Genomic DNA, 24963 nt, shown 5'->3' with positions numbered 1-24963 from the left:
TGGCTAATACAAGCAGACAAACGATTAATATCAAAACCAGCAACATAGTTACAATACCATAGAATATAAAAGGGGTGATCATATTATAATGACAGTGGATACTACCACCTTCCCTTTACTAAGAAGCTAATATTATTATTATGCTAATAGAAGGTCTCTTAGGCTTGAATAGGGGACCCCATACCTCAAAGATCAGCTTAGTGAAATCACATCACAGCAGCATCAGGAGTCTTCTCGCAGGAAGGCTCGTCTTCGGTCTGAATAATAAACATGATGTCTGTGATAATAAAAGCACCAACTTTCAGGTATTTGCAGCTGCGCGTGTATTATGGCTAAATAGTGGGTCGATCAACCTAGAGTAGAAAACATGCATTGTGTAATATTCCAGACTGTTTGTCACACCATGTACAGACCAAGGTCGCTGCGCAGAGCGTGGGATGGTAACAACAGATTGCTCTTGTGTGAAGCAAGTCTCGAGTCAGCAGTTTGTTTAAGAAATAACATGTAAACGCAGTGTCGTGTGCAAAGACAAAAAGATGGCTTTCTAACATTTTAACGTGGTTATGCTAACTTAACAATGTATGTACGTATTCAGGGAGAACTCACTACAGGTAAGCCCGTCTGCGCCTGTCCGCGCCTGGACCGCACCCAGCGCCAGGACCCCTGGCCCCCGCAGACCCCAGCCCACCTGCCGGACGTACGACACCGCCACCCTCAACGCTCTCAACGCCGGCCGAATCCCAGGATGCTACCGAGCCACCCCGAGACGCACCCACGGACCCTTCTGCTGCAACGCCTGCAAGTTCACCTGCATCCGGACCAGCACTACTCCAGCACCGACCAAGACGTGCAACAGCAGCAGCCACCTGAAATGCATCCTGCTCAACACCCGCTCCATCCACAGACACGCCATCGAGCTCTGGGACCTGCTCGACACAACCTCACCAGACGTCGCCTTCCTCACGGAAACCTGGATGAACACCTCTTCAGCGCCCGACATCGCCACAGCCATCCCAGACGGCTAAAAGATCATCCGAAGGGACCGCATCAACCAGACCGGAGGAGGCATCGCCATCATCCACAGGAACACCATCCGCATCACGACCAACACCGACGACACCCTCGCACCCGCCGAGCACCTGCACTTCCAGGTCCACATCAACCCCAAGACCACACTCAGAGGCACCCTCATCTACAGACCCCCGGGACCACGCACACAATTCAGCGAAGACATCGCCGACTTCATCAGCCCGCACGCCCTCCTCTCCGCTGACTACATCCTCCTCGGGGACCTCAACTTCCACCTGGAGAACAACAACGACCGCAACACCACCACCCTGCTGGACAACCTCGCAAACCTGGGACTCAAGCAGCTGGTCACCACCCCCACCCACTACGCCGGACACACACTCGACCCCGTCTTCTCATCCAGCAAGGACATCGCCTTCAGCCACGCCACAGGACTCCACTGGACGGACCACAGCTGCGTCCACTTCAGCTTCAGAAGGACCACGATCCACCACCACGAGCAACAGGTTGCACGCAGAAGCTGGAACAAGATCACAGCCGACCAGCTCGCGACCTCCCTGAACATGAACCCTCCCACCAGCGCAACGAACCCAAGCCAGGCGCCCACCAACCTCGCGAAGTGGATCAGCAACTGCGCAGATGACCTTGCCCCTCGGAAGACCCCGCCTAGCAGACCCGGTAGCAAGAAAGCCCCATGGTTCACCGACGAACTCAAGAGCTCCAAGAAGAACTGCCGAGCCCTCGAGAGAACATGGCGCAGAGACCCAAAACCGGACAACATGACTGCCCTCAAGCTCGCCACGCGTAAACACCACCAACTCATCCACGCCACCAAGAAAACCGCATTCAAGGAACGACTGGACAACAACGCACACAACAGCAAGGAACTCTTCAACATCGTTAAAGAGCTCTCCAACCCCAACGCCGGAAACAACGACATCACCCCTTCGCAAGACCTCTGCAACTCCCTCGCCTCCTACTTCCACAACAAGATCGCGGACATACACAACAGCTTCAGCACCCAACCAACGCACGCCACGACCGAACCACCGCCCCCCACCACCACCCTCCGCGCCTGGACCCCGATCAGCACCGAAGACACCATCCGCACGATGAACTCCATCCACTCCGGATCTCCTACCGACCCCTGCCCTCACCACGTCTTCAACAAGGCCAACGCTGTCATCGCACCCCACCTGCGGGACATCATCAACACCTCCTTCGACACCGCCACCTTCCCGGAGAGCTGGAAGCACGCCGAACTCACCGCTCTACTAAAGAAGCCATCTGCCGAACCCACCGACCTCAAGAACTACCGCCCCATCTCGCTGCTCCCGTTTCCTGCAAAAGTCATCGAGAAGACCGTCAACAAGCAGCTGGCCACCTTCCTCGAGACGAACGGTTCCCTCAACCTCTCGCAGTCTGGCTTCCGGGCCAACCACAGCACCGAGACCGCCCTGATCGCAGCCACCGATGACATCCGAGCACTGCTTGACAACAGAGAAACAGCAGCCCTCATCCTCCTAGACCTCTCCGCGGCCTTCGAAAGTCTGCCACCGTACACTAGTGCAGCGACTCAGCAACGTCGGAATCCAGGAAAAGGCAATGGAGTGGATCACCTCCTTCCTCGCCGGAAGGACACAGAGAGTCCGCCTCCCCCCGTTCAGATCTGAAGCCACCAAAGTCATCTGCGGCGTTCCCCAAGGCTCCTCGCTCAGTCCAACCCTCTTCAACGTCTACATGAGCCCCCTCGCAGACATTGCACGCCAGCACAACCTCAACATCATCTCCTACGCCGACGACACCCAGCTGATTCTCTCCCTCACCAACGACCCCGCCACCGCCAGAGCCAACCTTCATGAAGGGATGAAAGAGGTAGCCGAATGGATGAAGAACAGCCGCCTGAAACTGAACTCAGACAAGACGGACGTCCTCATCCTGGGATCCTCACCCTCCGCCTGGGACGACTCCTGGTGGCCCCCCGCCCTAGGCAGCGCACCCATACCAACAGACCACGCACGCAACCTGGGTTTCATCCTGGACTCCTCCCTCTCCATGACCAGACAAGTCAACGCCGTCTCCTCGTCGTCTTCAACACCCTGCGCATGCTACGTAAGATCTTCCGGTGGATCCCCACCGAGACCAGGAAGACGGTCACCCAGGCCCTCGTCACCAGCCGTCTGGACTACGGCAACTCCCTCTACGCCGGAACCACCGCCAAGCTCCAGAAGAGACTCCAGCGGATCCAGAACGCCTCAGCACGACTCATCCTGGACATCCCCCGTCGCAGCCACATCTCCGGACACCTGAGAGACCTGCACTGGCTCCCGGTCAACAAGAGAATCACCTTCCGACTCCTCACCCACGCACACAAAGCCCTACACAACCAAGGCCCAGGATACCTCAACAGCCGCCTCAACTTCTACGCTCCGAAACGCCAGCTTCGATCGACCGGCCACGCCCTCGCCACCGTCCCCCGCATCCGAAGAGCCACCACAGGGGGACGGTCCTTCTCCTACCTCGCCGCCAAGACATGGAACTCCCTCCCGACCCACCTCCGCCTGACCCAGGACCACCTCGCCTTCAGGAGGCAACTCAAGACCTGGCTGTTCGAGCAGTAGCGGACCCCCCCTCCCCCAGCGCCTTGAGACCCTCTGGGTGAGTAGTGCGCTATATAAATGCTTGATTGATTGATTGATTGATTAGTAAAATAATACTAGCACACTAGTGAAGGGAGGGTGGTTGTATTCCACTATCATTTGTAATATGATTTCTCCCTTCATTTTCTATGGTATTGTAACAATGCTGATGGTATTAATTTTAATCATTTGTCTGCTTATGTTAGCCAAAGTACTGCATCTTAGGACACGTAGTTTATAAAATAAACCTTCTAAACTTTACCGTGTCTCTGATTACTCTTGTTGTTGACTGATAAGAGAATAATAACAAACAGGTCTTTCTGATTCCCACCATTCCTGAGAGTACTCTAAGTCGCTTGTTCTGGGTTGTCTATACATTGGGAGCTCCGAGAGAATACGGAGGACAAATGGGACACTGATGCTAGTCAGATTGGGGTTATGGGTTCTGAGGTGAGTTTTTGGTACACCGCAATTCACTGAGGTCCTGGTTTCCTGCACATAGTTCTGTCCATGAGCAGAATCCCTGCAACATGGCGCAGCTAACGTTTAGTCTTCTGATTTGAAACGCCTTAGTAGTGCTTATATTAGTCCACGACACCCTCACTCTTGTTTCCGGATAGCGGGAGTAATGGTCTTAACCTACCTGTTTGTACAATAGGTTCCCTCAAGCTTGTTAATTAAAAAGGTTTTTTATATTTCTGAACCCTTGTGCTACTGTAATATCCATTGTTGTTCTTCTCTGTGTCCTTATGGCGGTCGATGTTGCAGAGCATAGCCGAACACCTCCCAGTTTGGGGTGCCGGACAATGGGATGGGCGTTATTTTTGTGGTGAGTGCCGATGCGTCGTATCCCTATGAGTTGTTTTACTCTTGGGTGACTATGCCGGCGGTGAATGCGGATGATGATAAGTTTCACTCCTATACTCCCACGCGACTCCCAGCAAATTATACGCCATATAGGAGACAAGAAATTCCTATTTCAGCTTGGCAGCATCGCATTTGGTTAAATGGCGCCCTTCCCCATGTGGTTACACCGGTTGGAATGGACCCTTGTCAATTCCTGGGGCCACTTGGCCAGTGCTGGCTGGATTTACACCTCATCCTCGTTATTTGAATGTTGCGGTGGATGAGTTGCGTGTCCTTCATACAGCCCTGATTACTGTATATAGGGCTTTAGTGCAATACGTTTCGCGCAACGTGCAGGTGGGGGCACCTGCTGTTGCTGGACAGTCAGCTGGCCAGGCCGGGGTTGTTATTAGTCCCGTCATGGTTAATTCGGTAATGGGTAAGCGCCCGCAGAATAAGGACGATTTGCCTTATTGGCTTGCTGAGAAATTTGACCAGCTGAAAGCAGTATTTCCTCTCTCTACTCCTGTGGAGATCCACAGGATCCTCACCATTAGTTTGCAGAAAGACTTAGCCCCAGAGGTGTCCGATTGTGACAACTGGGGTAAGGTTTTTGCAGCGGTCTACTCGAAGTACCTCGGTACCCCATCTATGGCCGTGCTTCCCTCCGTCATCAAACGTGTCCGGAGGAGGCAGTCGAGTGGCTTGTCGGTGTGTTCGACGTGGTTGCCACTCTCGTCCTTGGTAATCTCAAGGGAGATTCGGTACAATTTCAAGTGGCTAATGGCTTGGCCCGCGTCGATGAACTCGATAAGCCCTGAGAGTTGCCTTAAATTATTGCGGAAGCCTATAGAACTATTGGCCGCAGTAGTTTAGGGATTAAACCAACTATTGTCATTCCAGACTTGATACAGCAAACTAAGGTGAGTTCGTCTGTTAAAGACGATCATCCCACTTTTCCTAAATAAAATTGGCGAACAAAAAACAGGGAAAGTAGCAACAGAAACAGGGGTCTTGTCCTGCGTCTCCAGTGCAGGCGACTGGTGAATGCACATACGATTTGCGCGATCGCACTAGTATTAGGTCACCTGATAGATTTCAGGTTACTGAACAACGTTCTCCTTGTTCTTCACAGGAAACATTGGTCTCACAGGTGGCGGAGAACGTGGAAAAGGTCGGGGTGCCCAACAAGGACGTGAGCAACCCCGTCAGCCTGACGGTAAAGGCAAGCAGGACGAGTTTGCACGTCAACGTCCCCCGTTTCAGAAGAAGAAAGTTGCTGCGCTAACAGCGAGGTATGCCACAGATAGTGAGAACGCAGCTTCGGAACCTGACATGGGCACTAACGCTGCTCGACAGCGCAGCGGAGGTTACAGTAATGCGGCAAGCACTGCATCCATATCTGGAGGCGACAGCAACTGACACGTTCATTACTGTAGAAACTGCTGACACTAGACTGGCTCCCCCTGACAGACTATATGTCATAGTCCTCTTAATTGAAGGTGACATACAGCGTACAATACAAGGGATTTTTGGGATAATCTGCCCTCTTCCTATGATGTTCTCTTAGCAGAGGCGGACTGGCCCCCGGCTTTTATTTTGGATGCTCCTAGAGGGGAGGAAGTAATCCTCCCATCCTTTGCGTACACAGTGCCAAAGGAGCACACTGAAAGGTTTGCCGAAGAGTGGGCTCAGGTGCTTGCTCCGGCATTGTACCGTACTCAGGTTGGGTGGGATAAATTGTCTCCAAGCCATGAGATTCCTTTACGGTCTATGTCCCAGCCGCAGCCCCAATATCCCATGCACCGCGAAGCTAGATCTCACGTTGCGGAAATCCTTGAGCAATTGGAATATCAGGGTGTCATTGAAACATGTGTGTCACCAATGAATAATCCTTTATTCACTGTAACCAAACCTGATGGGTCGTACTCCCTAATTTTGGATTACCGACATTTGAACTCTCATTGTCGGATGTGTGCTGTACAGAATACCCACAGTTCTGCCCTCGTTGATAGTCTTGTGAGAAAAAGGTTTAAGACCACACTTGACATATCCAATGGCTTTTACAACCATAACCTGTCCTCTATTAGTAGTCAGTGGACAGCGTTTACTTCTGGCGGCAAACAAAAACAGTTTAAGAGATTAGCCATGGGCTATAAAAACAGCCCTGGCATCTTTGCCGCATGTGTTTTCTCTCTGTTGGAGAGCATTGACCCCGATGCGTACTCGTATGTTGATGATATCTATCTCAGACGACGAGTTGTGGCTGCATCTGTGTTGCGTTGATCGCATCATTGTTATGTTTGCAGACTTCGGTTACAAATTCAACTTTGCGAAGTCTCACATTGCGGAGTATACAGTGTTGTTTTTGGGCTACAAGCTCAATAATGAGGGTCGAGGGTTAGCTCCTCACTTTCTGGAGAAGTGCGCATGCTTGCGTGCTTCTAAAACACTGAAAAAATTACAGTCTTTGCTGGGCTTTCTGAATTTCGGTCGTACGTACATTCCCGATTATGCCCAGTGTATCAAGCCGCTATATGCCTTGGTACAACCTACTTTTTCCAAATTGAGGTGGCTGCCGGAGCATTCAGCTATTTTGCAATCTTTGCAAGCTGATCTTCTTGCTTCAAAATACTTACTGACGCGTGATAACCACACTAACCTGGTAATAAGAATTGTACCAGGTACAGGAGGTTTCACGTACTTAACGTTCAATGAGGGCGATACCGTCCCCATTGCATACAAATCACACCTGTACACTTCCGCTGAACTGCGCTTTTCCACTGTCAAAAAAGTTCTCACGGCAGTGCAGATGGCGATTCTCAAAGAACTAGCGCTGTCGTAAGGAAAACGCATGTTAGTTGTCACACCATATCCTGCCCTTGAGGCAGTGACAAAAGCAAGTGTACCAAATTCTAAAGCTTTGCATCCACGGTGGATACAATGGGCCACTTCCTTGACATCACCCGATGTAACTTATATCTTTGATGCCTCATTACAGACTCAGGAGTACTTGCAGTATGAATTCGTTCATCCGGCTCCTCTGTCTTTGCGCCCGCTCGAAGATTACCATTGTGTCATTTACACTGACGGTTCCACGCAACCGGCGATTGGATCGAAGCATGCCTATTCAGCGGCCTGCGCAATTGTGGTGGGTACATTCCTAAATGGTGAATTCCAATCTGATGTCGTGCATACGCAGTCATTGGGTGATTGTACCGCACAATTGGCGGAGCTTCGTGCTCTGGTGCTTGCACTGGAGTTTGCTGACCCTCGAGTCACTACTCTTATAGTAAGTGACTCGTTTTACTGTGTTCAATCATACAACGACAATCTACATTTTTGGTCTCAAAATAAGTATCGCGATTCCAAAGGTAGCACAATTAAGCATAAAATGCTTTGGGTTCGAGTAGCAGAACTTAAAGAACGTCTGCCACTCGTGAATGTTATTCACACTCTTGGTCACCAACGAGTTGGTGTCCATGCTGTCGGGAACAGCTTAGCTGACGAGGCAGCAAAAACAGCAGTAGCAGCAGTTTCAAGATCCAAAAGTAAGATCGATGATGACATCTTGGCAACTATTGCTGCTACAGAGTAGGGAACTAATTACCCGAGAGGTTTCCCTTCTCGTTACCATTATCACTTAAGTCCTGATAATGTCCCGTTAGTGAGGATTAACGACGTTGGTGACAGATTGATTCCCAACGTGGAATGCAGACCATCTTTGATATTAGCAGCTCACGAGGGTATGGCCTCTGCCCACGCCGGCGTTGCAGCTACTGTATCTCTGTTACAACAACGTTACTGGTGGTGCGGTTTATATAGACAAGCTTGCGCTTATGTTCTTGATTGTGACATTTTCCAGCAGATTAAACCTTCAACTGCTGCGTGCCCACCACAGACTCAGTTGTATATATCTAATAAACCACTTGGGTGCTTTTATTTAGATCACTGTGGTCCTTTTTCCTCTGATACTGCATACAAGTACATCTTGGTTGCAGTGGATTCGTGCACACGTTTTCTGTGGGTATGGCCACAAAGGAGTACTGATGCCCGTACTGTCATCAAGGATTTGCGTGTCTTTGTGGGAAGTTTTGCATGTGGTACCTTTCATTCTGATCAGGGCCCTGCGTTCGCCTCTAAGGCATACAAAGAAGCCATGAGAAATTTGGGGGTCCAAGTCAAATTTTCGTCTCCCTACCGGCCTGAGGGTAATAGTGTGGTGGAGCGAATCAACCGTGACTTAAAGAAATCTTTGACAGCTAGGGTTTTAGGCACTGGCCGGAACTGGCTAGCCCATTTATATAACGTCCAAAGTGCACTTAATAATCTCCCTAGAAGGTCTCTGGGTGGGCGGACCCCATACATGATGCTCTTTGGCATAAGAATGTTTGTCCCGGACCTTGTTGGTCTAGACATGGCGGCGTCAGCCGCACCCTTTGACGTAGATGATCACTGTGCTGTATTGCAGAATCTACAAGAAGCCAGAGACAGTCTCGTGAAGGATCACGTCCCCTCCACATCTGATGCTGCGCTTCAGATTCCGGTAGCTGGCTGGCTACCTCGAGTTGGTGACCTGGTCCGTGAGAAGGTGGAGAACAAGAAGGAGTTTGGCCCCTCTTATTGTGCACCAGTTCCAGTGCTTGGAGTGCAGGGTACACGAACAGTCATTTTACCTCCACTTCCTGGACGCAAGGATAACAGATACATCTCTTTTGACAATGTCAAGCTACAGCGAGTGGCCGATTCTTCTTAGTATGACTCCAGCGGTTTCTTGCCCTGCGATGCTGAGAAATTCTGTTTTGGCTCCAGCTTCTACCACCTTGTCTGATGTTACCATCGAGATGCATACAGTTACTGATCCTTTATTAATACCACCGGCTGGTGGTCCACCTGAAGATTCTGAATATGCTTATCCTACAGACATAACATTGCCAGTTTTACAGTCAACAGCAGTTGCCCAGTCACGTTTCTCCTTTGACACAAACTCAATGACTCCCAATGCCCCGTCAAAGGTTTCTATTTTTGCTGTTTGGTTTAAAAGACATTTTTTAATTCCCCCTTGGACTTACATTTGGCTGGTGCTCATATGTATTTTTTTGTTCATGTCCATTGGATTTGTGGTGGTCTTTTTTCAACTTGTGAATGGCCACTACCTAAAAGAAAGCTCTGCAATTAGACTAATTGATGGAACTTTGGCCCCCCACTCCTCATCACACATCATGAAGAGGGACCAGACTTTTGTGAATATTACTGCCTGGCCCGTGTTAGATGGGATTGCTTGGGATGCTGTTAAATTTCAAGTTCATGGTCCAACTGAGGTTATCAATGTACCGAATGTATTTCGTGTTTCTATGGGTGATGTAGTTAAACAAAACATCCGTTCTGATGATTGGGACGTTCAGGCCATAGAAGCACTATTTTCTGATTTGAAATACTATGCCACATTTGATGCTGAGGATTTGTATTTAGATACTGCTAATTATGGTGAACAATTTTGCTATCAACATTATGGCAATAATTTCCTGCATAAAGCAAATACGTTTCGAAATTTTGTAAATTTTACCCAATGGGAACATTGTCCAACACCAGTCCTAGGTAGCTCAACCACATTGTTAGACAAATTCACATATTTTTCTGATTTCAGTGTTTCCAATCCAGCCTCCTTTTATTTCAAAGTGGCAACTGAGTCTGCCTCGAAGGTTAGGCTGACACCCACAAAATTATTATATTCCAAATCCTTTATGGATGATTTGTCAATCAGAGGTTATGATCTGTGGAAAACTGCTATTGATCTTATATCGGTTTGGGGTTCCAAACCGTGGCAGGTTCAAGGAACAGAAGCTTTGTATTGTGCCTGCCTTATACCAAATCACATGTTGTTTTTAAATTCAACAATCTCCCGAACCACCTGCCTTGAATTGGCTACTTCTAAAAAACTAAATTTTCCCTCTACTCCGGATCTGGGTGCTTATCCAAATTGGGATAATCAAACAGATCTGTCCCTTGATGAGTTGCAGTCATCTATCTCTAATACATCATTCAATATTTCCAAAATAGATCCGGAAGGATGGTTAATATGGCAGACGAGTTCAGATTCCTGTCAACATCGTTTTCTGGGTTTGAAACCTGGGTATACGCAGGTGCGCGTGGATCCTCGTTTTGAATCTTCTCATTCAGTTAATACCTACTCGGTAGGGAAGTTATGCCAGTCTTGGCTGCAACATTCCACCTTGGCATCTGTTAAATCTCATTTATCTAAATTACATGACAAAATAGATTTGAATGATTTTGTTAAAGGTCCTGTGGGTGGCAGGTCCAAAAGATGGGTGTATGCTGTTTATAACGAAATTTGGAAATTATCACAAATTGAAGCTGCTTCCAGATTGAGGGATATTGATCAAGCCAATATGGAAAAAGTACTAGCTGTTATAGATAATAGCATTAACACCCTTTCTTCCAGAATTTACACTTTAGACAATATTGTTTCTTCTGTTGTTGATATTGTACAGGACGATGACAATATTGTTTCTTCTGTTGTTGATATTGTACAGGACGATGTGTCTGTTTTATATCATGGTCAAAATCAATTGTGTTCTGTAATGCAGTTTGCATGGACATTGCAAACATTAAAGGCTGGGAAAGTCCCATGGGACTACATGAATACTTCATCTTTGTTTCTTCCCTTTAATCTAACTGCAAAACAACAATTTATGTCCATGAAATATGCAACATACTCGTTACTGCACATTGAAAAGTTAGAACCTTTGCCTTTCTCTGTGGCCGAATTGAATTCAGCTGTGTGGCTTATCCACGGGTTAATCACATTGCCGTTCCCTTTGTTTAAATTCAGTTCATGCATGAAACATTATGCCCTAGGTAGATATGAACAACTGGGTACTGCCTTCCTGCATGAAGTTTGGTCACTCCCCTTTACATACAGATGTACGAGAGACGGTAAAGAGGTCTACTTGAAGGGTGAGGAATGCACCTCCACACCTGATCACTCTGTAGTATGTAGGCACATTCAATTGCATGGCGCATGCAATGTGCACGCTCCTAATTTAGCTTGCATCCTGAAAGGGATTCCAGTGCCAGCTATTACACCATCATTCACGCTGCTGCATAATGGTAGTTATTTGCTCTTAAATAATGAAGCTTGCTGTGGGATTTTAGTGGGAATTCCCTACATAGTGACTGTATCACAGAGGGTAGTCTGCTGTAAGAATGTCCTTTTCCCACCCCCGCATGGACGGCTGGATGTATCCATCTGGCCTTCGATTCCAACCTTGAAAGCAGAGTTCAAGAAGATGAGCAGAATAAGGGCTCTATTGTCTCAAAAAGAAGTCGCGCTGGCTTCTTCCCGGGAAACATTTGTCCTTCACGTAGCAAATACGCGCACACGAGGTGCAAGCGCTTTTGAATACTGATCTCCCACTTCATTTTGGTGCTCTGATTCAAACTATCTTTAATGCCTCGTCAACAACTGGCTTGGCACATTTTTTCAAAATTGTGGGCTCCGGCCTCGTGACCTCCTTCCAAACTATTTTTGGTGTGATCCCGCCATTTTTTCATTCTATTTTTTCCAGCGTCTTTGGCGGTCTCCCGTTGATTCTGGCCCTCGTAACTGGAGTGCTATTGTTGGTCTGCTTACTACGCAATGGCTGCACGATTTGTGTCACACGACAGCCTGCCCCGGCTGCTACATCTCCGTGACCGGATGCTTGAATACTATGGTACATTACCACTGGCAACCTTAAGGATAGCCTATGGATTGTCCTTCCGGTTTTCCTACTTTACATGCGTACAACCTCTCTTTCATTGCCTAGACTGTCCCTTCCAATGGGCTCTGGATTTGTGCCTGTCAAACTCGGTGTCTCCCGCCCCGGATTATGATCAACTAATGAGTCCCTTAGTGGCTCATGAGTTGGACTGTTCTGGTGTCAGGATTATGGCCTGTGGAGCGGCACATGGAGTCCTAGGGAATTGGGACATCGGTCGGCTGCAGATGACTTCCTGGCAAGAAGTTATCTTGAAGAACACGCCAGTTGTCCTCTGATGGTACTAGAGGCTCCAGTTGTCGAAGAACATGTGTGTTCGTTCCCTTTGCTGAACTGGATGGCAGACACTTTTGCTGGACATTCCAATGATTTCCTCTTAGAAGCTGTTGCGACGTACTGTGCATATACGTTGATGGATTAACTTGGAGGTCGTCCAACTTTCCGTTGCACAGATTTTGGTTATTATTATTATTTTTTTATTTTTTCTAATTTTATTCATTCATCAATGGGGCTCCCTGAGCCTTGCCATTAAGTTTTCGATTCGAAAACTTTTTTTCTTCCCTTTTCTCGGTTTTTTTTTCTCTTCGAACTTACACTGCCTTTTATATGGATTTCCAACTAGTGCACTTGGTTCCGTTCTATCGAACTTGAACTCTGCGTTCCCTGATTGTATGCCTATTGGCTAGTGGTCCGATCAAGGGGGGGTATAGTGAGGGCGGCAATTTATATACATACATTGCTAAGTTAGCATAACCGCGTTAGATGTTAGAAAGCCATCTTGCCACTTTTGCTGCTTTTGCACACGCCACTGCAGATACATGTTATTATTTGAAAACTGCTTGCTCGCCTTTTCTTTCACATGAGAACTGTCTGTTGTTCACATCCCTAGCCGTGAGCTGCGACCTTGGTCTGAACATTGTGTAAAGAAACAGTCTGGGTCGCTAGACAATGCATGTTTTCGAGTTCAGGTTGATCGGCCCACTATTTAGCCATAACATGCACACAGCTGCAAAGACCTGAGAGTCGAGAGCTTTTAATATTGCAGTCTGCATGCTTTAACACACATTCTGCAGAAGAGCTTTCCCAGAAGCAGAGCACACCTGATCCTGTGATGTGATTCCACTAAGATGATCTTTACGGTATAGGGTTCCCCATTTATGCCTAGAGACCTTCTATTAGTCTAATAATACTAGTATTCCACTGTCATTTATACTATGATTACTCCTTTCATTTTCTATGGTATTGTAACAATGCTGATGGTTTTGATTTTAATCATTTGTCTGCTTATGTTAGCCAAAGTACTGCATCTTAGGACACTAGGTTTATAAAATAAACTCTTTAAACTTTACCGTGTCTTTGTTTACTCTTGTTGTGGACTGATATGAGAATACTAACGAACAGGTACTTCTAATTCCCACCATTCCTGAGAGTACTCCAAGTCGCTTGTTCTGGGTTGTCTATACATTGGGACCTCCGAGATAATACGGATAACGAATGGGACACTGATGCTGGTCGGATAGGGGTTCTGGGTTCTGAGGTGAGTTTTTGGTACACCACAATTCACTGAGGTCCTGGTTTCCTGCGCATAGTTCTGTGCATGAGCAGAATCCCTGCAACAGTACTTAACGTTCAATGAGGGCGACACCGTCCCCATTGCCTAGAAATTACACCTGTACACTTCGGCTGAACTGCGCATTTCCACAGTCGAAAAAGTTTTGACTGCAGTGCAGATGGCGATTTTTAAAGAATGAGCGCTGTCGCAGGGGAAACGCATGTTGGTGATTACACCATATCCTGCTCTGGAGGCAGTGACGAAAGCCAGTGTACCTAATTCTAAAGCTTTGCATCCACGTTGCATACAATGGGCCGCTTCGTTGACAGCTCCAGATGTCACCTATATCTTTGATGTCTCATTGCAGACTCAGGAGTATTTGCAGTATGAATTCGTTCATCCGGCTCCTCTGTCTTTGCGCCCGCTTGAAGATTACCATTGTGTCATTTACACGGACGGTTTGGCGCAACCAGCGACGGGATCGAAGCATGCCTATTCAGCGGCCTGCACAATTGTAGCGGGTACTTTAGTGAATGGAGAATTCAAGTCTGATGTCGTGCATACGCAGTCATTGGGTGATTGTACCGCACAGTTGGCAGAGCTCCGTGCTCTGGTGCTTGCACTGGAGTTCAGTCTTTTAACGACAATCTGTTCTTTTGGTCTCAAAATGAATATCGTGATTCCAAAGGTAGCACAATCAAGCATAAAATGCTTTGGGTTCGAGTGGCAGAACTTAAACAGCATCTGTCTCTCGTGAATGTAATTCACAATCTTGGTCACCAGCGAGTTGGTGTCCACGCTGTCGGCAACAGCTTAGCTGACGAGGCAGCGAAAACAGCAGTGGTGACATATCTAGTAGCAGCAGTTACAAGATCCAAAAGTAAGATCGATGATGACATCTTGGCAGCTTTTGCTGCTACAGAGAAGGGAAGTAATTTCCCGAGAGGTTTCCCTTCTCGATACTATTATCACTTAAGTCCTGATAACGTCCCGTATGTGAGAATTAACGACGTTGGTGACAGATTGATTCCCAACGCGGACTGCAGACCGTCCTTGATAACAGCGGCTCACGAGGGTATGGCCTCTGCCCATGCCGGCGTGTCAGCTACTGTTACTCATTTACAACAGCGTTACTGGTGGCGCGGGTTGTATAAACAAGCCCGCACTTATGAATGAATGAATAGAACACTTATAGAGCGCATGGCTACCAGAGGCCTCCCAGCGCTAAGAAAGACACACCTAAAACTGCGAATTTAACTGCTCAGGAGAACAGAAATTCATTCATTCATTCGCTCATTCATTTACAACAGCGTTACTGGTGGCGCGGGTTGTATAAACAAGCCCGCACTTATGTTCTTGATTGTGACATTTGCCAGCAGATTAAACCTTCAACTGCTGCGCGCCCACCACAAACTCAGTTGTACATATCTAATAAACCACTTAGGTGTTTTTATTTAGATCACTGCGATCCTTTCTCCTCTGATACTGCGTACAAGTATATCTTAGTTGCAGTCGATTCGTGCACACGTTTTCTTTGGGTATGGCCACAAAGGAGTGCTGATGCTCGTACTGTCATAAGGGACTTGCGTGTCATTGTGGGAATTTTTGAGTGTGGTACATTTCATTCTGATCAGGGCCCTTCGTTCGCCTCTAAGGCATACAAAGAAGCCATGAAATCTTTGGGGGTCCAAGTCAAATTTTCGTCTCCATACCGGCCAGAGGGTAATAGTGTAGTGGAGCGAATGAACCGTGACTTAAAGCAATCCCTGACAGCTAGGGTTTTAGGCACTGGCCGGAGCCGGAACTGGTTAGCCCATCTGTACAACGTCCAACGTGCACTTAATAATCTCCCTAGAAGGTCTCTGGGTGGGCGGACCCCATACATGATGCTCTTTGACATAAAAATGTTTGTTCCGGACCTTGATGGTCTAGACATGGCGGCGGCAGCCGCACCCTTTGATGTAGATGATCACTGTGCTGTATTGCAGAATCTACAAGAGACCAGAGACAGTCTCGCAAAAGAACACTTGCCCTCCACATCTGATGCTGCGCTTCAGATTCCGGTAGTCGGCTGGCTACCTCGAGTTGGTGACCTGGTCTGTGAGAAGATGGAGAACAAGAAGGAGTTTGGCCCCTCTTATCGTGCCCCGGTTCCAGTGCTTGGCGTGCAGGGTACAAGAAAAGTCATTTTACCTCCACTTCCTGGTCGCAAGGTACATCTCTATTGACAATGTCAAACTACACCGAGTGGCCGATTCTTCTTAGTATGACTCCAGCGGTTTCTTGCCCTGCGATGCTGGGAAATTCTGTTTTGGCTCCGGCTTCCACCAACCATGCCGGATATTGCCATTGAGATGCATACAGTTACTGATCCTTTGTTGCAACCACCGGCTGGTGGTCCACCTGAAGATACTGAGTATGCTGATCCTGCAGATTTAACATTGCCTGTTTTACAATCAACCGCAGTTAACCAGTCACGTTTCTCCTTTGATTCTGACTCTATGACTTCCAGTGCCCCGTCAAAAGTCTCTAATTTTGCTGATTGGTTTACAAGACATTTTTTGATTACCCCTTGGACTTACATTTGGCTGGTGCTCATATGTATATTTTTGTTTATGTCCATTGGATTTGTGGTGGTATTTTTTTGTCTTGTGAATGGACACTACCTAAAAGAAAGATCTACAATTATACTAATTGATGGAACTTTGGCCCCCCACTCCTCATCACACATCATGAAGAGGGACCAGACTTTTGTGAATATTACTGCCTGGCCTGTGTTAGATGGGATTGTGTGGGATGCTGTTAAATTTCAAATTCATGGACCCACTGAGGTTATTAATGTTCTGAATGTTCTTCGTGTTTCTATGTGTGATGTTGTGAAACAAAACATCCGCTCTGATGATTGGGACGTTCAGGCCATAGAGGCACTATTTTCTGATTTGAAATATTATGCTGCATTTGATGCTGAAGATTTGTATTTAGACACTGCTAATTATGGGGAACTGTTTTGCTATCAGCATTATGGCAGTCATTTCCTACATAAGGCCAATACGTTTCGAAATTTTGTAAATTATACGCAATGGAAACATTGTCCAACGCCAATGCTAGGCAGCTCCAGTACATTAGTGAACAAATGTGCCTATTTCACTGATTTCAGTGTTTCAAAACCTGCCGCCTTTTATTTTAAAGTGGCCGCGGAGTCTGCTTTGAAGGTTAGGCTGACACACACTAAATTATTGTATTCCAAATTCTTTATGGATGATTTGGCGGTCAGAGGTTATGATCTGTGGAAAGCTACTATTGATCTTAAATCTGTTTGGGGTTCTAAATCATGGCAGGTACAAGGAACAGAAGCTTTGCATCTTGCCTGCCTCATCACCAAACCACATGTTATTTTTTAATTCTACTATTTTTCAGACCACCTGCTTTGGATTGGCTACCTCTAAAAAACTGAATTCCCCCTCTACTCCGGATCTGGGTGCTGATCCAAATTGGGATAATCATACAGATCTGTCCCTTGATGCGTTGCAGTCATACATTACTAATACATCCTTCAATATTTCCAAATTAAATCCGGAAGGATGGTTAACATGGCAGACGAGCTCTGATTCCTGTCAACATTGTTTTCTGGGTCATAGACCTGGATATACGCAGCTTCGCGTAGACCCCCGCTTTGAATCTTCCCAGTCAGTTACTACCTACTCTGTGGGGAAGGTATGCCAATCGTGGCTGCAACATTCCACCTTGGCATCTGTTAAACTTCATTTATCTAAGTTACATGACAAAATAGATTTGAATGATTTTGTTAAGGGTCCTGTACGTGGCAGGTCCAAAAGATGGGTGTATGCTGTTTATAACGAAGTTTGGAAATTATCTCAAATTGAAGCAGCTTCCAGATTGAGAGCCATTGATCAGGCCAATTTGGAAAAGGTACTAGCCGTTATCGATAATAGCATTAACACCCTTTCTTCCAGAATTTACACGTTAGATAATATAGTTTCATCTGTTGTTGATATTGTGCAGGATGATATGTCTGTTTTGTATCATGGTCAAAATCAATTGCGTTCTATAATACAGTTTGCATGGACTTTGCAAATGTTAAAGGCTGGGAAAGTCCCCTTGGACTACATGAATACTTCGTCTTTATTCCTTCCCTTTAATCTGACTGCAAAACAACAATTCATGTCCATGAAAGATGCAACATACTCATTACTGCATATTGAAAAGTTAGAACCTTTGCCTTTCTCTGTGGCCGAATTGAACTCCGCTGTGTGGCTTATCCACGGGTTAATCACATTACCATTTCCTTTGTTTAAGTTCAGTTCATGCATGAAACATTATGCCCTAGGCAGATATGAACAGTTGGGTACTGCTTTTCTGCATGAAGTTTGGTCACTCCCATTTACATATAGGTGCATGAGAGAAGGTAAATAAGTTTATTTGAAAGGTGAGGACTGCACGTCCACACCTGATCACTCAGTAGTTTGCAGGCACATACAATTGCATGGAGCGTGCAATGTTCAGGCACCTAATTTAGCATGCGTCCTGAAAGGTATTCCAGTGCCAGCTATTATACCCTCTTTCACGTTGTTAGCTAACGGTAGTTATTTGCTTTTAAATAACGAGGCTTGCCGCGGACTGCTAGTGGGAATTCCCTACATTGTGACTGTATCGCAGAGAGTAGTCTGCTGTAAGAATGTCCTTTTTCCACCCCCGCATGGGCGGCTGCATGTATCCATCTAGCCTTCCATTCCAACCTTGAAAGCAGAGTTCAACAAGATGAGCAGAATAAGGGCTCTATTGTGTCAAAAAGAAGTCGCCCTGACTTCATCCCGTGAAACATTTGTCCTTCACGTAGCAAACACCCACACAGAGGTGCATGCGCTTTTAAATACTGATCTCCCACTGCAGTTTGGTGCCCTGATTCAAACTATATTTAATGCCTCGTCAACAACTGGCTTTGCACATTTTTTCAAAATTGTGGGCTCCAGCCTTGTGACCTCCTTCCAAACTATTTTTGGTGTGATACCGGCATTTTTTCATTCTATTTTTTCCAGCGTCTTTGGCGGGCTCCCGTTGATTCTCGCCCTCGCTGCTGGTGTACTGTTGTTGGTCTGCTTACTGCGCAATGGCTGCACAATTTGTGTCACACAACAGCCTGTCCCGGCTGCTCCATCTTCGTAGCAGGATGCTTGAATATTATGGAACATTACCACTGGCAACCCTGAGCATAGCCTATGGATTGTCCTTCCGGTTTTCCTACTTTACTTGCGTGCAACCTGTTTTTCATTGCCTAGATTGTCCTTTCGAATGGGCTCTGGATTTGTGCCTGTCAAACTCGGTGTCTCCCGCCCCGGATTATGATCGACTAATGAGTCCCTTAGTGGCTCATGAGTTGGACTGTTCTGGTGTCAGGATTATGGCCTGTGGAGCGGCACATGGAGTCCTAGGGAATTGGGACATCGGTCGGCTGCAGATGACTTCCTGGCAAGAAGTTATCTTGAAGAACACGCCAGTTGTCCTCTGATGGTACTAGAGGCTCCAGTTGTCGAAGAACATGTGTGTTCGTTCCCTTTGCTGAACTGGATGGCAGACACTTTTGCTGGACATTCCAATGATTTCCTCTTAGAAGCTGTTGCGACGTACTGTGCATATACGTTGATGGATTAACTTGGAGGTCGTCCAACTTTCCGTTGCACAGATTTTGGTTATTATTATTATTTTTTTATTTTTTCTAATTTTATTCATTCATCAATGGGGCTCCCTGAGCCTTGCCATTAAGTTTTCGATTCGAAAACTTTTTTTCTTCCCTTTTCTCGGTTTTTTTTTCTCTTCGAACTTACACTGCCTTTTATATGGATTTCCAACTAGTGCACTTGGTTCCGTTCTATCGAACTTGAACTCTGCGTTCCCTGATTGTATGCCTATTGGCTAGTGGTCCGATCAAGGGGGGGTATAGTGAGGGCGGCAATTTATATACATACATTGCTAAGTTAGCATAACCGCGTTAGATGTTAGAAAGCCATCTTGCCACTTTTGCTGCTTTTGCACACGCCACTGCAGATACATGTTATTATTTGAAAACTGCTTGCTCGCCTTTTCTTTCACATGAGAACTGTCTGTTGTTCACATCCCTAGCCGTGAGCTGCGACCTTGGTCTGAACATTGTGTAAAGAAACAGTCTGGGTCGCTAGACAATGCATGTTTTCGAGTTCAGGTTGATCGGCCCACTATTTAGACATAACACGCACACAGCTGCAAAGACCTGAGAGTCGAGAGCTTTTAATATTGCAGTCTGCATGCTTTAACACACATTCTGAAGAAGAGCTTTCCCAGAAGCAGAGCACACCTGATCCTGTGATGTGATTCCACTAAGATGATCTTTACGGTATAGGGTTCCCCATTTATGCCTAGAGACCTTCTATTAGTCTAATAATACTAGTATTCCACTGTCATTTATACTATGATTACTCCTTTCATTTTCTATGGTATTGTAACAATGCTGATGGTTTTGATTTTAATCATTTGTCTGCTTATGTTAGCCAAAGTACTGCATCTTAGGACACTAGGTTTATAAAATAAACTCTTTAAACTTTACCGTGTCTTTGTTTACTCTTGTTGTGGACTGATATGAGAATACTAACGAACAGGTATTTCTAATTCCCACCATTCCTGAGAGTACTCCAAGTCGCTTGTTCTGGGTTGTCTATACATTGGGACCTCCGAGATAATACGGATAACGAATGGGACACTGATGCTGGTCGGATAGGGGTTCTGGGTTCTGAGGTGAGTTTTTGGTACACCACAATTCACTGAGGTCCTGGTTTCCTGCGCATAGTTCTGTGCATGAGCAGAATCCCTGCAACAGTACTTAACGTTCAATGAGGGCGACACCGTCCCCATTGCCTAGAAATTACACCTGTACACTTCGGCTGAACTGCGCTTTTCCACAGTCTAAAAAGTTTTGACTGCAGTGCAGATGGCGATTTTTAAAGAATGAGCGCTGTCGCAGGGGAAACGCATGTTGGTGATTACACCATATCCTGCTCTGGAGGCAGTGACGAAAGCCAGTGTACCTAATTCTAAAGCTTTGCATCCACGTTGCATACAATGGGCCGCTTCGTTGACAGCTCCAGATGTCACCTATATCTTTGATGTCTCATTGCAGACTCAGGAGTATTTGCAGTATGAATTTGTTCATCCGGCTCCTCTGTCTTTGCGCCCGCTTGAAGATTACCATTGTGTCATTTACACGGACGGTTCGGCGCAACCAGCGACGGGATCGAAGCATGCCTATTCAGCGTCCTGCACAATTGTAGCGGGTACTTTAGTGAATGGAGAATTCAAGTCTGATGTCGTGCATACGCAGTCATTGGGTGATAGTACCGCACAGTTGGCAGAGCTCCGTGCTCTGGTGCTTGCACTGGAGTTCAGTCTTTTAACGACAATCTGTTCTTTTGGTCTCAAAATGAATATCGTGATTCCAAAGGTAGCACAATCAAGCATAAAATGCTTTGGGTTCGAGTGGCAGAACTTAAACAGCATCTGCCTCTCGTGAATGTAATTCACAATCTTGGTCACCAGCGAGTTGGTGTCCACGCTGTCGGCAACAGCTTAGCTGACGAGGCAGCGAAAACAGCAGTGGTGACATATCTAGTAGCAGCAGTTACAAGATCCAAAAGTAAGATCGATGATGACATCTTGGCAGCTTTTGCTGCTACAGAGAAGGGAAGTAATTTCCCGAGAGGTTTCCCTTCTCGATACTTTTATCACTTAAGTCCTGATAACGTCCCGTATGTGAGAATTAACGACGTTGGTGACAGATTGATTCCCAACGCGGACTGCAGACCGTCCTTGATAACAGCGGCTTACGAGGGTATGGCCTCTGCCCATGCCGGCGTGTCAGCTACTGTTACTCATTTACAACAGCGTTACTGGTGGCGCGGGTTGTATAAACAAGCCCGCACTTATGAATGAATGAATAGAACATTTATAGAGCGCATGGCTACCAGAGGCCTCCCAGCGCTAAGAAAGACACACCTAAAACTGTGAATTTAACTGCTCAGGAGAACAGAAATTCATTCATTCATTCGCTCATTAATTTACAACAGCGTTACTGGTGGCGCGGTGTTGTATAAACAAGCCCGCACTTATGTTCTTGATTGTGACATTTGCCAGCAGATTAAACCTTCGACTGCTGCGCGCCCACCACAAACTCAGTTGTACATATCTAATAAACCACTTAGGTGTTTTTATTTAGATCACTGCGATCCTTTCTCCTCTGATACTGCGTACAAGTATATCTTAGTTGCAGTCGATTCGTGCACACGTTTTCTTTGGGTATGGCCACAAAGGAGTGCTGATGCTCGTACTGTCATAAGGGACTTGCGTGTCATTGTGGGAATTTTTGCGTGTGGTACCTTTCATTCTGATCAGGGCCCTTCGTTCGCCTCTAAGGCATACAAAGAAGCCATGAAATCTTTGGGGGTCCAAGTCAAATTTTCGTCTCCATACCGGCCAGAGGGTAATAGTGTAGTGGAGCGAATGAACCGTGACTTAAAGCAATCCCTGACAGCTAGGGTTTTAGGCACTGGCCGGAGCCGGAACTGGTTAGCCCATCTGTACAAAGTCCAACGTGCACTTAATAATCTCCCTAAAAGGTCTCTGGGTGGGCGGACCCCATACATGATGCTCTTTGGCATAAAAATGTTTGTTCCGGACCTTGATGGTCTAGACATGGCGGCGGCAGCCGCACCCTTTGATGTAGATGATCACTGTGCTGTATTGCAGAATCTACAAGAGACCAGAGACAGTCTCGCAAAAGAGCACTTGCCCTCCACATCTGATGCTGCGCTTCAGATTCCGGTAGTCGGCTGGCTACCTCGAGTTGGTGACCTGGTCTGTGAGAAGATGGAGAACAAGAAGGAGTTTGGCCCCTCTTATCGTGCCCCGGTTCCAGTGCTTGGCGTGCAGGGTACAAGAAAAGTCATTTTACCTCCACTTCCTGGTCGCAAGGTACATCTCTATTGACAATGTCAAACTACACCGAGTGGCCGATTCTTCTTAGTATGACTCCAGCGGTTTCTTGCCCTGCGATGCTGGGAAATTCTGTTTTGGCTACGGCTTCCACCACCATGCCGGATATTGCCATTGAGATGCATACAGTTACTGATCCTTTGTTGCAACCACCGGCTGGTGGTCCACCTGAAGATACTGAGTATGCTGATCCTGCAGATTTAACATTGCCTGTTTTACAATCAACCGCAGTTAACCAGTCACGTTTCTCCTTTGATACTGACTCTATGACTTCCAGTGCCCCGTCAAAAGTCTCTAATTTTGCTGATTGGTTTACAAGACATTTTTTGATTACCCCTTGGACTTACATTTGGCTGGTGCTCATATGTATATTTTTGTTTATGTCCATTGGATTTGTGGTGGTATTTTTTTGTCTTGTGAATGGACACTACCTAAAAGAAAGATCTACAATTATACTAATTGATGGAACTTTGGCCCCCCACTCCTCATCACACATCATGAAGAGGGACCAGACTTTTGTGAATATTACTGCCTGGCCTGTGTTAGATGGGATTGTGTGGGATGCTGTTAAATTTCAAATTCATGGACCCACTGAGGTTATTAATGTTCCGAATGTTCTTCGTGTTTCTATGTGTGATGTTGTGAAACAAAACATCCGCTCTGATGATTGGGACGTTCAGGCCATAGAGGCACTATTTTCTGATTTGAAATATTATGCTGCATTTGATGCTGAAGATTTGTATTTAGACACTGCTAATTATGGGGAACTGTTTTGCTATCAGCATTATGGCAATCATTTCCTACATAAGGCCAATACGTTTCGAAATTTTGTAAATTATACGCAATGGAAACATTGTCCAACGCCAATGCTAGGCAGCTCCAGTACATTAGTGAACAAATGTGCCTATTTCACTGATTTCAGTGTTCCAAAACCTGCCGCCTTTTATTTTAAAGTGGCCGCGGAGTCTGCTTTGAAGGTTAGGCTGACACACACTAAATTATTGTATTCCAAATCCTTTATGGATGATTTGGCGGTCAGAGGTTATGATCTGTGGAAAGCTACTATTGATCTTAAATCTGTTTGGGGTTCTAAATCATGGCAGGTACAAGGAACAGAAGCTTTGCATCTTGCCTGCCTCATCCCAAACCACGTTATTTTTTAATTCTACTATTTTTCAGACCACCTGCTTTGGATTGGCTACCTCTAAAAAACTGAATTCCCCCTCTACTCCGGATCTGGGTGCTGATCCAAATTGGGATAATCATACAGATCTGTCCCTTGATGCGTTGCAGTCATACATTACTAATACATCCTTCAATATTTCCAAATTAAATCCGGAAGGATGGTTAACATGGCAGACGAGCTCTGATTCCTGTCAACATTGTTTTCTGGGTCATAGACCTGGATATACGCAGCTTCGCGTAGACCCCCGCTTTGAATCTTCCCAGTCGGTTACTACCTACTCTGTGGGGAAGGTATGCCAATCGTGGCTGCAACATTCCACCTTGGCATCTGTTAAACTTCATTTATCTAAATTACATGACAAAATAGATTTGAATGATTTTGTTAAGGGTCCTGTACGTGGCAGGTCCAAAAGATGGGTGTATGCTGTTTATAACGAAGTTTGGAAATTATCTCAAATTGAAGCAGCTTCCAGATTGAGAGCCATTGATCAGGCCAATTTGGAAAAGGTACTAGCCGTTATCGATAATAGCGTTAACACCCTTTCTTCCAGAATTTACACGTTAGATAATATAGTTTCATCTGTTGTTGATATTGTGCAGGATGATATGTCTGTTTTGTATCATGGTCAAAATCAATTGCGTTCTATAATACAGTTTGCATGGACTTTGCAAATGTTAAAGGCTGGGGAAGTCCCCTGGGACTACATGAATACTTCGTCTTTATTCCTTCCCTTTAATCTGACTGCAAAGCAACAATTCATGTCCATGAAAGATGCAACATACTCATTACTGCATATTGAAAAGATAGAACCTTTGCCTTTCTCTGTGGCCGAATTGAACTCCGCTGTGTGGCTTATCCACGGGTTAATCACATTACCATTTCCTTTGTTTAAGT

At 46.2% G+C, this 24963-nt stretch overlaps 1 protein-coding gene across 1 annotated transcript in view; it reads left to right on the top strand.

Moving 5' to 3' along the window:
- LOC146808725 (cell adhesion molecule CEACAM6-like) overlaps nt 1-24963 on the top strand; it is a 465149-nt gene that overhangs the window by 64461 nt on the left and 375725 nt on the right. The gene's annotated exons all lie outside the window — the stretch shown is intronic.

This window comes from Triturus cristatus, chromosome 7 (assembly GCF_964204655.1).
Source record: "Triturus cristatus chromosome 7, aTriCri1.1, whole genome shotgun sequence".
NCBI lineage: Eukaryota > Metazoa > Chordata > Amphibia > Caudata > Salamandridae > Triturus > Triturus cristatus.
The sequence above is the reverse complement of the archived record's forward strand: the minus strand, read 5'-3'. Positions and strand labels throughout refer to the sequence as shown.